General features: G+C 38.4%; 7 non-coding genes across 7 annotated transcripts; all 7 read left to right on the top strand.

Annotated features, from left to right (window-relative positions):
• Window positions 1-1,399: 1,399 nt before the first annotated feature.
• On the top strand, window positions 1,400-1,706 carry LOC146811451 (Nuclear RNase P). The gene has a single exon (XR_014967199.1).
• A 2,417-nt stretch (window positions 1,707-4,123) lies between these two features.
• On the top strand, window positions 4,124-4,430 carry LOC146811450 (Nuclear RNase P). The gene has a single exon (XR_014967210.1).
• Window positions 4,431-6,847: 2,417 nt separating this feature from the next.
• On the top strand, window positions 6,848-7,154 carry LOC146811449 (Nuclear RNase P). Its single transcript, XR_014967198.1, has one exon.
• A 2,417-nt stretch (window positions 7,155-9,571) lies between these two features.
• Window positions 9,572-9,878, top strand: LOC146811448 (Nuclear RNase P). Its single transcript, XR_014967180.1, has one exon.
• A 2,417-nt stretch (window positions 9,879-12,295) lies between these two features.
• On the top strand, window positions 12,296-12,602 carry LOC146811447 (Nuclear RNase P). Its single transcript, XR_014967268.1, has one exon.
• A 2,416-nt stretch (window positions 12,603-15,018) lies between these two features.
• On the top strand, window positions 15,019-15,325 carry LOC146811446 (Nuclear RNase P). The gene has a single exon (XR_014967179.1).
• A 2,417-nt stretch (window positions 15,326-17,742) lies between these two features.
• LOC146811445 (Nuclear RNase P) lies at window positions 17,743-18,049 on the top strand. The gene has a single exon (XR_014967267.1).
• The last annotated feature ends 285 nt before the right edge of the window (window positions 18,050-18,334 follow it).

The raw sequence follows: 18,334 nt of genomic DNA, 5'->3' as shown, positions 1-18,334 counted from the left end.
GAGAAAGGATTCAGAATTTCTGTATTGTTATGTTCTACAGCATTTTTAATGCAAGATTCAAAGGAACAGATATTCACCTCAGAGCAGTGTCCAAAGTACAATGGAAGGAGAGACCAATGCAGAAAACTGGCAAACGTCCAGGAGGAGAGTGACGAATGATAGTCCAAAAGAGAATCAAGAAGTTCTTCGTGAATAGCATGTAAAGGAGGGATTTTACAAGCAGGTCAAAAAAATATAGGCATGGAGGGGCAGGAAAACCTCTAACTAAAAGCGTTTTGGTGGCATTAGGAATCATGAATATAAATATAAGCAAAGTTAAAATTTTGGTTACATTAATTGGAGCTGGAATACAGTAAAAAATGAAAGAGAGCAAGTGGTGATTCTACTGAGTCTAACGATATGCGATTAATTGAGAATAGAATGTCTGAAACCGGGCAGCATTTTAACTGAGTCTTAATGTGTGGTGTGCAGATGGAAAGGCATAGTATTTAGAGAAGAAGAAGTATTGGGAAGCCAAACAGATCTCCGGATGAACCTTACATTAAGGCGTCCAGGACAGAGCTGAAGTGCACTTTTATTGAATGGTCACTGCTCATGCATGTGGAATTCTTATGACAGTTTACAGTGCTGTGGAGGTCAGGTAAATGGCCATCTGCCTGCTTGTCTACTTCTGAGTCTTCCACGATTTAGCCTGAGCAGAAGTTATTGCTACACTGATGCCACACTCCCACTCTTGTCAACAAAAATACTGAGGTTATGAGACCCTGAAGAACACAAGGGCACGTGGTGCAGATCACAATGTACCAAGGACGTGACATATATGGTAAATAGGCAACAAGATTTAGCCTGGCTGCCATCCCCATGGTTTTCATAAATTTAAAAATATAGCTGGTAATTTCCTTAAAGTAAACAGAAAATCAGAGAAATGACAGCAAGCAGTTTCACAACTGCTAACAAATTTTAAGAAATCATCTAAGTCCCTTTTAAATATACTATCAAATAGTAGACATACTTCAATTGAAGTTACTCTGATCTGGCTCTTCTTTTAATAAGCGTCAAAAATCATTAAGAATTTATCTTAAGAGATATTGCCTGAAGCTTGAATACTAACCACTGCCTATTCATTAGCATCAAATGTGCACAGTCTTCAGATTTGCATGTAAATGAGGCTGTACGTGAATGATGCAATATGCAAATGAGCATTGATCCTTGTATGAGATTGACAAAATGTTGTGATCAAAGTGTTTGCTTTTGGTGCAATTTTGCATCTTGTTTTTATGCCTGCAGTGACACTAGTGCTGCAAACAAGATGAATCAAAATCCCGTCATGTTCACCCTATGAGTGTGAGTAACTTGAAAACTAAGATATATATACTGCATTGATGAGTTTGAGCATCGGAGCAGAGGAAGCTCAACATAGAGGTCACTGGCTGAGTGCATTTGTTACTCCCTCACCTTAGGAAAGGTCTGAGACAAGAGCTAGTCACCTCCCTAGCAGGGATCTCCTGAGCAAGGAGAACAAGCAACCAGAAACCTGTGGCTGGCAGGTGCTGCAAAAGAGGTTGTGCGGTGGCATGTCTACTATTTCCAGACCAGCTGATGCTGCTCTCCTGGTATTGGAAGTGGCTTGTGGTTGGCTTGGCTGAGTACAATGGTTGAGATGAGACAATGTCTCATTACCCAATTCAGACTACTCTTCATCTGCTCATATTTTTCCTAAATTGAATATGCATCACACACTATACTGTAAGTGCTAAGAAAAAATTACTAGCAGTGCTTTGATTTCAGTACTTCTTTGTTGTCATCAAACAGAAACACAGAATAGATCTCATATAATAATTCCCTCAACAGCATCTTTTATTAGCATTTTCCAGGATATATTCCTCACCAAACTTCAGACAATTTTCCACTCACTTTATCAATGCACTGGACATTGATTGGGTATCCATCCTGTAACACACAGCATATAAGTCAATTTAAAATACTGTTAATGCAGAGATGAATCAAAATACTACAGAACATATGTTTAGTGTGTCTGAAACGTACTGTGTCAATCATAATAAAGTCTTTTTTTCAACTCTTCTTTCTGAGTTGCATCCAAAATATAGCGCACTTTTTCACAAAACTGAACATTTTGCAACAATTCAGACGATCGTCCTCCATTTTGTGACATTTGCTTATTGACCCTGTGCATTAACGGTACATAAGCTGTATTTTGTAAGTTTAAAACTTCTCTTCTTCCCTTTCTCCAAAAATTGCTTAATTTTGTTTTAATTGTCTGTTAGTATTTCAAACATATTTTTGGCATTTACCACAAAATTCTTGATGTCAGTGACTATTCAGACAACAGTTTCCATCTCTATTAGGCATGAGACTCAAGATGTGTAGTATTTTCTCCAACTTTCAAAATGAGCTCCCCTTTATTTCATTCATAAGGTTTGGTATAGCCGGTCAGCGACTAACTTCTGTAAAGACTCAGAACCTTACATAAGTAAATATCAGGCCAATCATCAAAGGACTCGGGAGACCGACAAGTCATTGACCAACAACAAGGTGTGAAAAAAGCTAAGACTGTGAGGGCATCAATGGCATAAAGCAACTTGATAAGGTGGGTATCGGATTCGCAATATATACAGTTTAGAATATGGAGTTAGGATGCAGCAATACCAGGCTTCAAATATCAAAGAGGTGGAAGATTTTACGAGGTAAGTAGAAGTCCTAAATGAGAAAGGATTCAGAATTTCTGTATTGTTATGTTCTACAGCATTTTTAATGCAAAATTCAAAGGAACAGATATTCACCTCAGAGCAGTGTCCAAAGTACAATGGAAGGAGAGACCAATGCAGAAAACTGGCAAACGTCCAGGAGGAGAGTGACGAATGATAGTCCAAAAGAGAATCAAGAAGTTCTTCGTGAATAGCATGTAAAGGAGGGATTTTACAAGCAGGTCAAAAAAATATAGGCATGGAGGGGCAGGAAAACCTCTAACTAAAAGCGTTTTGGTGGCATTAGGAATCATGAATATAAATATAAGCAAAGTTAAAATTTTGGTTACATTAATTGGAGCTGGAATACAGTAAAAAATGAAAGAGAGCAAGTGGTGATTCTACTGAGTCTAACGATATGCGATTAATTGAGAATAGAATGTCTGAAACCGGGCAGCATTTTTACTGAGTCCTAATGTGTGGTGTGCAGATGGAAAGGCATAGTATTTAGAGAAGAAGAAGTATTGGGAAGCCAAACAGATCTCCGGATGAACCTTACATTAAGGCGTCCAGGACAGAGCTGAAGTGCACTTTTATTGAATGGTCACTGCTCATGCATGTGGAATTCTTATGACAGTTTACAGTGCTGTGGAGATCAGGTAAATGGCCATCTGCCTGCTTGTCTACTTCTGAGTCTTCCACGATTTAGCCTGAGCAGAAGTTATTGCTACACTGATGCCACACTCCCACTCTTGTCAACAAAAATACTGAGGTTATGAGACCCTGAAGAACACAAGGGCACGTGGTGCAGATCACAATGTACCAAGGACGTGACATATATGGTAAATAGGCAACAAGATTTAGCCTGGCTGCCATCCCCATGGTTTTCATAAATTTAAAAATATAGCTGGTAATTTCCTTAAAGTAAACAGAAAATCAGAGAAATGACAGCAAGCAGTTTCACAACTGCTAACAAATTTTAAGAAATCATCTACGTCCCTTTTAAATATACTATCAAATAGTAGACATACTTCAATTGAAGTTACTCTGATCTGGCTCTTCTTTTAATAAGCGTCAAAAATCATTAAGAATTTATCTTAAGAGATATTGCCTGAAGCTTGAATACTAACCACTGCCTATTCATTAGCATCAAATGTGCACAGTCTTCAGATTTGCATGTAAATGAGGCTGTACGTGAATGATGCAATATGCAAATGAGCATTGATCCTTGTATGAGATTGACAAAATGTTGTGATCAAAGTGTTTGCTTTTGGTGCAATTTTGCATCTTGTTTTTATGCCTGCAGTGACACTAGTGCTGCAAACAAGATGAATCAAAATCCCGTCATGTTCACCCTATGAGTGTGAGTAACTTGAAAACTAAGATATATATACTGCATTGATGAGTTTGAGCATCGGAGCGGAGGAAGCTCAACATAGAGGTCACTGGCTGAGTGCATTTGTTACTCCCTCACCTTAGGAAAGGTCTGAGACAAGAGCTAGTCACCTCCCTAGCAGGGATCTCCTGAGCAAGGAGAACAAGCAACCAGAAACCTGTGGCTGGCAGGTGCTGCAAAAGAGGTTGTGCGGTGGCATGTCTACTATTTCCAGACCAGCTGATGCTGCTCTCCTGGTATTGGAAGTGGCTTGTGGTTGGCTTGGCTGAGTACAATGGTTGAGATGAGACAATGTCTCATTACCCAATTCAGACTACTCTTCATCTGCTCATATTTTTCCTAAATTGAATATGCATCACACACTATACTGTAAGTGCTAAGAAAAAATTACTTGCAGTGCTTTGATTTCAGTACTTCTTTGTTGTCATCAAACAGAAACACAGAATAGATCTCATATAATAATTCCCTCAACAGCATCTTTTATTAGCATTTTCCAGGATATATTCCTCACCAAACTTCAGACAATTTTCCACTCACTTTATCAATGCACTGGACATTGATTGGGTATCCATCCTGTAACACACAGCATATAAGTCAATTTAAAACACTGTTAATGCAGAGATGAATCAAAATACTACAGAACATATGTTTAGTGTGTCTGAAACGTACTGTGTCAATCATAATAAAGTCTTTTTTTCAACTCTTCTTTCTGAGTTGCATCCAAAATATAGGGCACTTTTTCACAAATCTGAACATTTTGCAACAATTCAGACGATCGTCCTCCATTTTGTGACATTTGCTTATTGACCCTGTGCATTAACGCTACATAAGCTGTATTTTGTAAGTTTAAAACTTCTCTTCTTCCCTTTCTCCAAAAATTGCTTAATTTTGTTTTAATTGTCTGTTAGTATTTCAAACATATTTTTGGCATTTACCACAAAATTCTTGATGTCAGTGACTATTCAGACAACAGTTTCCATCTCTATTAGGCATGAGACTCAAGATGTGTAGTATTTTCTCCAACTTTCAAAATGAGCTCCCCTTTATTTCATTCATAAGATTTGGTATAGCCGGTCAGCGACTAACTTCTGTAAAGACTCAGAACCTTACATAAGTAAATATCAGGCCAATCATCAAAGGACTCGGGAGACGGACAAGTCATTGACCAACAACAAGGTGTGGAAAAAGCTAAGACTGTGAGGGCATCAATGGCATAAAGCTACTTGATAAGGTGGGTATCGGATTCGCAATATATACAGTTTAGAATATGGAGCTAGGATGCAGCAATACCAGGCTTCAAATATCAAAGAGGTGGAAGATTTTACGAGGTAAGTAGAAGTCCTAAATGAGAAAGGATTCAGAATTTCTGTATTGTTATGTTCTACAGCATTTTTAATGCAAAATTCAAAGGAACAGATATTCACCTCAGAGCAGTATCCAAAGCACAATGGAAGGAGAGACCAATGCAGAAAACTGGCAAACGTCCAGGAGGAGAGTGACGAATGATAGTCTAAAAGAGAATCAAGAAGTTCTTCGTGAATAGCATATAAAGGAGGGATTTTACAAGCAGGTCAAAAAAATATAGGCATGGAGGGGCAGGAAAACCTCTAACTAAAAGCGTTTTGGTGGCATTAGGAATCATGAATATAAAAATAAGCAAAGTTAAAATTTTGGTTGCATTAATTGGAGCTGGAATACAGTAAAAAATGAAAGAGAGCAAGTGGTGATTCTACTGAGTCTAACGATATGCGATTAATTGAGAATAGAATGTCTGAAACCGGGCAGCATTTCTACTGAGTCTTAATGTGTGGGGTGCAGATGGAAAGGCATAGTATTTAGAGAAGAAGAAGTATTGGGAAGCCAAACAGATCTCCGGATGAACCTTACATTAAGGCGTCCAGGACAGAGCTGAAGTGCACTTTTATTGAATGGTCACTGCTCATGCATATGGAATTCTTATGACAGTTTACAGTGCTGTGGAGGTCAGGTAAATGGCCATCTGCCTGCTTGTCTACTTCTGAGTCTTCCACGATTTAGCCTGAGCAGAAGTTATTGCTACACTGATGCCACACTCCCACTCTAGTCAACAAAAATATTGAGGTTATGACCCCCTGAAGGACACAAGGGCACGTCGTGCAGATCACAATGTACCAAGGACGTGACATATATGGTAAATAGGCAACAAGATTTAGCCTGGCTGCCATCCCCATGGTTTTCATAAATTCAAAAATATAGCTGGTAATTTCCTTAAAGTAAACAGAAAATCAGAGAAATGACAGCAAGCAGTTTCACAACTGCTAACAACGTTTAAGAAATCATCTAAGTCCCTTTTAAATATACTATGAAATAGTAGACATACTTCAATTGAAGTTACTCTGATCTGGCTCTTCTTTTAATAAGCGTCAAAAATCATCAAGAATTTATCTTGAGACATATTGCCTGAAGCTTGAATACTAACCACTGCCTATCCATTAGCATCAAATGTGCACAGTCTTCAGATTTGCATGTAAATGAGGCTGTACGTGAATGATGCAATATGCAAATGAGCATTGATCCTTGTATGAGATTGACAAAATGTTGTGATCAAAGTGTTTGCTTTTGGTGCAATTTTGCATCTTGTTTTTATGCCTGCAGTGACACTAGTGCTGCAAACAAGATGAATCAAAATCCCGTCATGTTCACCCTATGAGTGTGAGTAACTTGAAAACTAAGATATATATACTGCATTGATGAGTTTGAGCATCGGAGCAGAGGAAGCTCAACATAGAGGTCACTGGCTGAGTGCATTTGTTACTCCCTCACCTTAGGAAAGGTCTGAGACAAGAGCTAGTCACCTCCCTAGCAGGGATCTCCTGAGCAAGGAGAACAAGCAACCAGAAACCTGTGGCTGGCAGGTGCTGCAAAAGAGGTTGTGCGGTGGCATGTCTACTATTTCCAGACCAGCTGATGCTGCTCTCCTGGTATTGGAAGTGGCTTGTGGTTGGCTTGGCTGAGTACAATGGTTGAGATGAGACAATGTCTCATTACCCAATTCAGACTACTCTTCATCTGCTCATATTTTTCCTAAATTGAATATGCATCACACACTATACTGTAAGTGCTAAGAAAAAATTACTTGCAGTGCTTTGATTTCAGTACTTCTTTGTTGTCATCAAACAGAAACACAGAATAGATCTCATATAATAATTCCCTCAACAGCATCTTTTATTAGCATTTTCCAGGAAATATTCCTCACCAAACTTCAGACAATTTTCCACTCACTTTATCAATGCACTGGACATTGATTGGGTATCCATCCTGTAACACACAGCATATAAGTCAATTTAAAACACTGTTAATGCAGAGATGAATCAAAATACTACAGAACATATGTTTAGTGTGTCTGAAACGTACTGTGTCAATCATAATAAAGTCTTTTTTTCAACTCTTCTTTCTGAGTTGCATCCAAAATATAGGGCACTTTTTCACAAAACTGAACATTTTGCAACAATTCAGACGATCGTCCTCCATTTTGTGACATTTGCTTATTGACCCTGTGCATTAACGCTACATAAGCTGTATTTTGTAAGTTTAAAACTTCTCTTCTTCCCTTTCTCCAAAAATTGCTTAATTTTGTTTTAATTGTCTGTTAGTATTTCAAACATATTTTTGGCATTTACCACAAAATTCTTGATGTCAGTGACTATTCAGACAACAGTTTCCATCTCTATTAGGCATGAGACTCAAGATGTGTAGTATTTTCTCCAACTTTCAAAATGAGCTCCCCTTTATTTCATTCATAAGATTTGGTATAGCCGGTCAGCGACTAACTTCTGTAAAGACTCAGAACCTTACATAAGTAAATATCAGGCCAATCATCAAAGGACTCGGGAGACGGACAAGTCATTGACCAACAAAAAGGTGTGGAAAAAGCTAAGACTGTGAGGGCATCAATGGCATAAAGCTACTTGATAAGGTGGGTATCGGATTCGCAATATATACAGTTTAGAATATGGAGCTAGGATGCAGCAATACCAGGCTTCAAATATCAAAGAGGTGGAAGATTTTACGAGGTAAGTAGAAGTCCTAAATGAGAAAGGATTCAGAATTTCTGTATTGTTATGTTCTACAGCATTTTTAATGCAAAATTCAAAGGAACAGATATTCACCTCAGAGCAGTATCCAAAGCACAATGGAAGGAGAGACCAATGCAGAAAACTGGCAAACGTCCAGGAGGAGAGTGACGAATGATAGTCCAAAAGAGAATCAAGAAGTTCTTCGTGAATAGCATATAAAGGAGGGATTTTACAAGCAGGTCAAAAAAATATAGGCATGGAGGGGCAGGAAAACCTCTAACTAAAAGCGTTTTGGTGGCATTAGGAATCATGAATATAAAAATAAGCAAAGTTAAAATTTTGGTTGCATTAATTGGAGCTGGAATACAGTAAAAAATGAAAGAGAGCAAGTGGTGATTCTACTGAGTCTAACGATATGCGATTAATTGAGAATAGAATGTCTGAAACCGGGCAGCATTTCTACTGAGTCTTAATGTGTGGGGTGCAGATGGAAAGGCATAGTATTTAGAGAAGAAGAAGTATTGGGAAGCCAAACAGATCTCCGGATGAACCTTACATTAAGGCGTCCAGGACAGAGCTGAAGTGCACTTTTATTGAATGGTCACTGCTCATGCATATGGAATTCTTATGACAGTTTACAGTGCTGTGGAGGTCAGGTAAATGGCCATCTGCCTGCTTGTCTACTTCTGAGTCTTCCACGATTTAGCCTGAGCAGAAGTTATTGCTACACTGATGCCACACTCCCACTCTAGTCAACAAAAATATTGAGGTTATGACCCCCTGAAGGACACAAGGGCACGTCGTGCAGATCACAATGTACCAAGGACGTGACATATATGGTAAATAGGCAACAAGATTTAGCCTGGCTGCCATCCCCATGGTTTTCATAAATTCAAAAATATAGCTGGTAATTTCCTTAAAGTAAACAGAAAATCAGAGAAATGACAGCAAGCAGTTTCACAACTGCTAACAACGTATAAGAAATCATCTAAGTCCCTTTTAAATATACTATGAAATAGTAGACATACTTCAATTGAAGTTACTCTGATCTGGCTCTTCTTTTAATAAGCGTCAAAAATCATCAAGAATTTATCTTAAGACATATTGCCTGAAGCTTGAATACTAACCACTGCCTATCCATTAGCATCAGATGTGCACAGTCTTCAGATTTGCATGTAAATGAGGCTGAATGTGAATGATGCAATATGCAAATGAGCATTGATCCTTGTATGAGATAGACAAAATGTTGTGATCAAAGTGTTTGCTTTTGGTGCAATTTTGCACCTTGTTTTTATGCCTGCAGTGACACTAGCGCTGGAAACAAGATGAATCAAAATCCCGTCATGTTCACCCTATGAGTGTGAGTAACTTGAAAACTAAGATATATATACAGCATCGATGAGTTTAAGCATTGGAGCAGAGGAAGCTCAACATAGAGGTCACTGGCTGAGTGCATTTGTTACTCCCTCACCTTAGGAAAGGTCTGAGACAAGAGCTAGTCACTTCCCTAGCAGGGATCTCCTGAGCAAGGAGAACAAGCAACCAGAAATCTGTGGCTGGCAGGTGCTGCAAAAGAGGTTGTGCTGTGGCATGTCTACTATTCCCAGACCAGCTGATGCTGCTCTCCTGGTATTGGAAGTGGCTTGTGGTTGGCTTGGCTGAGTACAATGGTTGAGATGAGACAATGTCTCATTACCCAATTCAGACTACTCTTCATCTGCTCATATTTTTCCTAAATTGAATATGCTTCACACACTATACTGTAAGTGCTGAGAAAAAATGACTTGCAGTGCTTTGATTTCAGTACTTCTTTGTTGTCATCAAACAGAAACACAGAATAGATCTCATATAATAATTCCCTCAACAGCATCTTTTATTAGCATTTTCCAGGATATATTCCTCACCAAACTTCAGACAATTTTCCACTCACTTTATCAATGCACTGGACATTGATTGGGTATCCATCCTGTAACACACAGCATATAAGTGAATTTAAAACACTGTTAATGCAGAGATGAATCAAAATACTATAGAACATATGTTTAGTGTGTCTGAAACGTACTGTGTCAATCATAATAAAGTATTTTTTTCAACTCTTCTTTCTGAGTTGCATACAAAATATAGGGCACTTTTTCACAAAACTGAACATTTTGCAACAATTCAGACAATCGTCCTCCATTTTGTGACATTTGCTTATTGACCCTGTGCATTAACGCTACATAAGCTGTATTTTGTAAGTTTAAAACTTCTCTTCTTCCCTTTCTCTAAAAATTGCTTAATTTTGTTTTAATTGTCTGTTAGTATTTCAAACATATTTTTGGCATTTACCACAAAATTCTTGATGTCAGTGACTATTCAGACAACAGTTTCCATCTCTATTAGGCATGAGACTCAAGATGTGTAGTATTTTCTCCAACTTTCAAAATGAGCTCCCCTTTATTTCATTCATAAGATTTGGTATAGCCGGTCAGCGACTAACTTCTGTAAAGACTCAGAACCTTACATAAGTAAATATCAGGCCAATCATCAAAGGACTCGGGAGACCGACAAGTCATTGACCAACAACAAGGTGTAAAAAAAGCTAAGACTGTGAGGGCATCAATGGTATAAAGCAACTTGATAAGGTGGGTATCGGATTCGCAATATATACAGTTTAGAATATGGAGCTAGGATGCAGCAATACCAGGCTTCAAATATCAAAGAGGTGGAAGATTTTACGAGGTAAGTAGAAGTCCTAAATGAGAAAGGATTCAGAATTTCTGTATTGTTATGTTCCACAGCATTTTTAATGCAAAATTCAAAGGAACAGATATTCACCTCAGAGCAGTATCCAAAGCACAATGGAAGGGGAGACCAATGCAGAAAACTGGCAAACGTCCAGGAGGAGAGTGACGAATGATAGTCCAAAAGAGAATCAAGAAGTTCTTCGTGAATAGCATATAAAGGAGGGATTTTACAAGCAGGTCAAAAAAATATAGGCATGGAGGGGCAGGCAAACCTCTAACTAAAAGCGTTTTGGTGGCATTAGGAATCATGAATATAAATATAAGCAAAGTTAAAATTTTGGTTGCATTAATTGGAGCTGGAATACAGTAAAAAATGAAAGAGAGCAAGTGGTGATTCTACTGAGTCTAACGATATGCGATTAATTGAGAATAGAATGTCTGAAACCAGGCAGCATTTCTACTGAGTCTTAATGTGTGGGGTGCAGATGGAAAGGCATAGTATTTAGACAAGAAGAAGTATCGGGAAGCCAAACAGATCTCCGGATGAACCTTACATTAAGGCGTCCAGGACAGAGCTGAAGTGCACTTTAATTGAATGGTCACTGCTCATGCATGTGGAATTCTTATGACAGTTTACAGTGCTGTGGAGGTCAGGTAAATGGCCATCTGCCTGCTTGTCTACTTCTGAGTCTTCCACGATTTAGCCTGAGCAGAAGTTATTGCTACACCGAAGCCACACTCCCACTCTAGTCAACAAAAATACTGAGGTTATGACCCCCTGAAGGACACAAGGGCACATGGTGCAGATCACAATGTACCAAGGACGTGACATATATGGTAAATAGGCAACAAGATTTAGCCTGGCTGCCATCCCCATGGTTTTCATAAATTCAAAAATATAGCTGGTAATTTCCTTAAAGTAAACAGAAAATCAGAGAAATGACAGCAAGCAGTTTCACAACTGCTAACAAATTTTAAGAAATCATCTAAGTCCCTTTTAAATATACTATCAAATAGTAGACATACTTCAATTGAAGTTACTCTGATCTGGCTCTTCTTTTAATAAGCGTCAAAAATCATCAAGAATTTATCTTAAGAGATATTGCCTGAAGCTTGAATACTAACCACTGCCTATTCATTAGCATCAAATGTGCACATTCTTCAGATTTGCATGTAAGTGAGGCTGAATGTGAATGATGCGATATGCAAATGAGCATTTATCCTTGTATGAGATAGACAAAATGTTGTGATCAAAGTGTTTGCTTTTGGTGCAATTTTGCATCTTGTTTTTATGCCTGCAGTGACACTAGTGCTGCAAACAAGATGAATCAAAATCCCGTCATGTTCACCCTATGAGTGTGAGTAACTTGAAAACTAAGATATATATACTGCATCGATGAGTTTGAGCATCGGAGCAGAGAAAGCTCAACATAGAGATCACTGGCTGAGTGCATTTGTTACTCCCTTACCTTAGGAAAGGTCTGAGACAAGAGCTAGTCACCTCCCTAACAGGGATCTCCTGAGCAAGGAGAACAAGCAACCAGAAACCTGTGGCTGGTAGGTGCTGCAAAAGAGGTTGTGCTGTGGCATGTCTACTATTTCCAGACCAGCTGATGCTGCTCTCCTGGTATTGGAAGTGGCTTGTGGTTGGCTTGGCTGAGTACAATGGTTGAGATGAGACAATGTCTCATTACCCAATTCAGACTACTCTTCATCTGCTCATATTTTTCCTAAATTGAATATGCATCACACACTATACTGTAAGTGCTAAGAAAAAAGTACTTGCAGTGCTTTGATTGCAGTACTTCTTTGTTGTCATCAAAGAGAAACACAGAATAGATCTCATATAATAATTCCCTCAACAGCATCTTTTATTAGCATTTTCCAGGATATATTCCTCACCAAACTTCAGACAATTTTCCACTCACTTTATCAATGCACTGGACATTGATTGGGTATCCATCCTGTAACACACAGCATATAAGTCAATTTAAAACACTGTAAATGCAGAGATGAATCAAAATACTACAGAACATATGTTTAGTGTGTCTGAACTGTACTGTGTCAATCATAATAAAGTCTTTTTTTCAACTCTTCTTTCTGAGTTGCATCCAAAATATAGGGCACTTTTTCACAAAACTGAACATTTTACAACAATTCAGATGATCGTCCTCCATTTTGTGACATTTGCTTATTGACCCTGTGCATTAACGCTACATAAGCTGTATTTTGTAAGTTTAAAACTTCTCTTCTTTCCTTCCTCCAAAAATTGCTTAATTTTGTTTTAATTGTCTGTTAGTATTTCAAACATATTTTTGGCATTTACCACAAAATTCTTGATGTCAGTGACTATTCAGACAACAGTTTCCATCTCTATTAGGCATGAGACTCAAGATGTGTAGTATTTTCTCCAACTTTCAAAATGAGCTCCCCTTTATTTCATTCATAAGATTTGGTATAGCCGGTCAGCGACTAACTTCTGTAAAGACTCAGAACCTTACATAAGTAAATATCAGGCCAATCATCAAAGGACTCGGGAGACCGACAAGTCATTGACCAACAACAAGGTGTGAAAAAAGCTAAGACTGTGAGGGCATCAATGGCATAAAGCAACTTGATAAGGTGGGTATCCGATTCGCAATATATACAGTTTAGAATATGGAGCTAGGATGCAGCAATACCAGGATTCAAATATCAAAGAGGTGGAAGATTTTAGGAGGTAAGTAGAAGTCCTAAATGAGAAAGGATTCAGAATTTCTGTATTGTTATGTTCTACAGCATTTTTAAGCAAAATTCAAAGGAACAGATATTCACCTCAGAGCAGTATCCAAAGCACAATGGAAGGGGAGACCAATGCAGAAAACTGGCAAACGTCCAGGAGGAGAGTGACGAATGATAGTCCAAAAGAGAATCAAGAAGTTCTTCGTGAATAGCATATAAAGGAGGGATTTTACAAGCAGGTCAAAAAAATATAGGCATGGAGGGTCAGGAAAACCTCTAACTAAAAGCGTTTTGGTGGCATTAGGAATCATGAATATAAAAATAAGCAAAGTTAAAATTTTGGTTGCATTAATTGGAGCTGGAATACAGTAAAAAATGAAAGAGAGCAAATGGTGATTCTACTGAGTCTAACGATATGCGATTAATTGAGAATAGAATGTCTGAAACCGGGCAGCATTTCTACTGAGTCTTAATGTGTGGGGTGCAGATGGAAAGGCATAGTATTTAGAGAAGAAGAAGTATTGGGAAGCCAAACAGATCTCCGGATGAACCTTACATTAAGGCGTCCAGGACAGAGCTGAAGTGCACTTTTATTGAATGGTCACTGCTCATGCATATGGAATTCTTATGACAGTTTACAGTGCTGTGGAGGTCAGGTAAATGGCCAACTGCCTGCTTGTCTACTTCTGAGTCTTCCACGATTTAGCCTGAGCAGAAGTTATTGCTACACTGATGCCACACTCCCACTCTAGTCAACAAAAATATTGAGGTTATGACCCCCTGAAGGACACAAGGGCACGTCGTGCAGATCACAATGTACCAAGGACGTGACATATATGGTAAATAGGCAACAAGATTTAGCCTGGCTGCCATCCCCATGGTTTTCATAAATTCAAAAATATAGCTGGTAATTTCCTTAAAGTAAACAGAAAATCAGAGAAATGACAGCAAGCAGTTTCACAACTGCTAACAACGTTTAAGAAATCATCTAAGTCCCTTTTAAATATACTATGAAATAGTAGACATACTTCAATTGAAGTTACTCTGATCTGGCTCTTCTTTTAATAAGCGTCAAAAATCATCAAGAATTTATCTTAAGACATATTGCCTGAAGCTTGAATACTAACCACTGCCTATCCATTAGCATCAGATGTGCACAGTCTTCAGATTTGCATGTAAATGAGGCTGAATGTGAATGATGCAATATGCAAATGAGCATTGATCCTTGTATGAGATAGACAAAATGTTGTGATCAAAGTGTTTGCTTTTGGTGCAATTTTGCACCTTGTTTTTATGCCTGCAGTGACACTAGCGCTGGAAACAAGATGAATCAAAATCCCGTCATGTTCACCCTATGAGTGTGAGTAACTTGAAAACTAAGATATATATACAGCATCGATGAGTTTAAGCATTGGAGCAGAGGAAGCTCAACATAGAGGTCACTGGCTGAGTGCATTTGTTACTCCCTCACCTTAGGAAAGGTCTGAGACAAGAGCTAGTCACTTCCCTAGCAGGGATCTCCTGAGCAAGGAGAACAAGCAACCAGAAATCTGTGGCTGGCAGGTGCTGCAAAAGAGGTTGTGCTGTGGCATGTCTACTATTCCCAGACCAGCTGATGCTGCTCTCCTGGTATTGGAAGTGGCTTGTGGTTGGCTTGGCTGAGTACAATGGTTGAGATGAGACAATGTCTCATTACCCAATTCAGACTACTCTTCATCTGCTCATATTTTTCCTAAATTGAATATGCTTCACACACTATACTGTAAGTGCTGAGAAAAAATGACTTGCAGTGCTTTGATTTCAGTACTTCTTTGTTGTCATCAAACAGAAACACAGAATAGATCTCATATAATAATTCCCTCAACAGCATCTTTTATTAGCATTTTCCAGGATATATTCCTCACCAAACTTCAGACAATTTTCCACTCACTTTATCAATGCACTGGACATTGATTGGGTATCCATCCTGTAACACACAGCATATAAGTGAATTTAAAACACTGTTAATGCAGAGATGAATCAAAATACTATAGAACATATGTTTAGTGTGTCTGAAACGTACTGTGTCAATCATAATAAAGTATTTTTTTCAACTCTTCTTTCTGAGTTGCATACAAAATATAGGGCACTTTTTCACAAAACTGAACATTTTGCAACAATTCAGACAATCGTCCTCCATTTTGTGACATTTGCTTATTGACCCTGTGCATTAACGCTACATAAGCTGTATTTTGTAAGTTTAAAACTTCTCTTCTTCCCTTTCTCTAAAAATTGCTTAATTTTGTTTTAATTGTCTGTTAGTATTTCAAACATATTTTTGGCATTTACCACAAAATTCTTGATGTCAGTGACTATTCAGACAACAGTTTCCATCTCTATTAGGCATGAGACTCAAGATGTGTAGTATTTTCTCCAACTTTCAAAATGAGCTCCCCTTTATTTCATTCATAAGATTTGGTATAGCCGGTCAGCGACTAACTTCTGTAAAGACTCAGAACCTTACATAAGTAAATATCAGGCCAATCATCAAAGGACTCGGGAGACCGACAAGTCATTGACCAACAACAAGGTGTAAAAAAAGCTAAGACTGTGAGGGCATCAATGGTATAAAGCAACTTGATAAGGTGGGTATCCGATTCGCAATATATACAGTTTAGAATATGGAGCTAGGATGCAGCAATACCAGGCTTCAAATATCAAAGAGGTAGAAGATTTTACGAGGTAAGTAGAAGTCCTAAATGAGAAAGGATTCAGAATTTCTGTATTGTTATGTTCCACAGCATTTTTAATGCAAAATTCAAAGGAACAGATATTCACCTCAGAGCAGTATCCAAAGCACAATGGAAGGGGAGACCAATGCAGAAAACTGGCAAACGTCCAGGAGGAGAGTGACGAATGATAGTCCAAAAGAGAATCAAGAAGTTCTTCGTGAATAGCATATAAAGGAGGGATTTTACAAGCAGGTCAAAAAAATATAGGCATGGAGGGGCAGGCAAACCTCTAACTAAAAGCGTTTTGGTGGCATTAGGAATCATGAATATAAATATAAGCAAAGTTAAAATTTTGGTTGCATTAATTGGAGCTGGAATACAGTAAAAAATGAAAGAGAGCAAGTGGTGATTCTACTGAGTCTAACGATATGCGATTAATTGAGAATAGAATGTCTGAAACCAGGCAGCATTTCTACTGAGTCTTAATGTGTGGGGTGCAGATGGAAAGGCATAGTATTTAGACAAGAAGAAGTATCGGGAAGCCAAACAGATCTCCGGATGAACCTTACATTAAGGCGTCCAGGACAGAGCTGAAGTGCACTTTAATTGAATGGTCACTGCTCATGCATGTGGAATTCTTATGACAGTTTACAGTGCTGTGGAGGTCAGGTAAATGGCCATCTGCCTGCTTGTCTACTTCTGAGTCTTCCACGATTTAGCCTGAGCAGAAGTTATTGCTACACCGAAGCCACACTCCCACTCTAGTCAACAAAAATACTGAGGTTATGACCCCCTGAAGGACACAAGGGCACATGGTGCAGATCACAATGTACCAAGGACGTGACATATATGGTAAATAGGCAACAAGATTTAGCCTGGCTGCCATCCCCATGGTTTTCATAAATTCAAAAATATAGCTGGTAATTTCCTTAAAGTAAACAGAAAATCAGAGAAATGACAGCAAGCAGTTTCACAACTGCTAACAAATTTTAAGAAATCATCTAAGTCCCTTTTAAATATACTATCAAATAGTAGACATACTTCAATTGAAGTTACTCTGATCTGGCTCTTCTTTTAATAAGCGTCAAAAATCATCAAGAATTTATCTTAAGAGATATTGCCTGAAGCTTGAATACTAACCACTGCCTATTCATTAGCATCAAATGTGCACATTCTTCAGATTTGCATGTAAGTGAGGCTGAATGTGAATGATGCGATATGCAAATGAGCATTTATCCTTGTATGAGATAGACAAAATGTTGTGATCAAAGTGTTTGCTTTTGGTGCAATTTTGCATCTTGTTTTTATGCCTGCAGTGACACTAGTGCTGCAAACAAGATGAATCAAAATCCCGTCATGTTCACCCTATGAGTGTGAGTAACTTGAAAACTAAGATATATATACTGCATCGATGAGTTTGAGCATCGGAGCAGAGAAAGCTCAACATAGAGATCACTGGCTGAGTGCATTTGTTACTCCCTTACCTTAGGAAAGGTCTGAGACAAGAGCTAGTCACCTCCCTAACAGGGATCTCCTGAGCAAGGAGAACAAGCAACCAGAAACCTGTGGCTGGTAGGTGCTGCAAAAGAGGTTGTGCTGTGGCATGTCTACTATTTCCAGACCAGCTGATGCTGCTCTCCTGGTATTGGAAGTGGCTTGTGGTTGGCTTGGCTGAGTACAATGGTTGAGATGAGACAATGTCTCATTACCCAATTCAGACTACTCTTCATCTGCTCATATTTTTCCTAAATTGAATATGCATCACACACTATACTGTAAGTGCTAAGAAAAAATTACTTGCAGTGCTTTGATTGCAGTACTTCTTTGTTGTCATCAAAGAGAAACACAGAATAGATCTCATATAATAATTCCCTCAACAGCATCTTTTATTAGCATTTTCCAGGATATATTCCTCACCAAACTTCAGACAATTTTCCACTCACTTTATCAATGCACTGGACATTGATTGGGTATCCATCCTGTAACACACAGCATATAAGTCAATTTAAAACACTGTAAA

The sequence above is a fragment of the Triturus cristatus genome, chromosome 7, assembly GCF_964204655.1.
Source record: "Triturus cristatus chromosome 7, aTriCri1.1, whole genome shotgun sequence".
Classification (NCBI taxonomy): Eukaryota; Metazoa; Chordata; class Amphibia; order Caudata; family Salamandridae; genus Triturus; species Triturus cristatus.
This window is presented reverse-complemented; position numbering and strand designations above follow the sequence as displayed.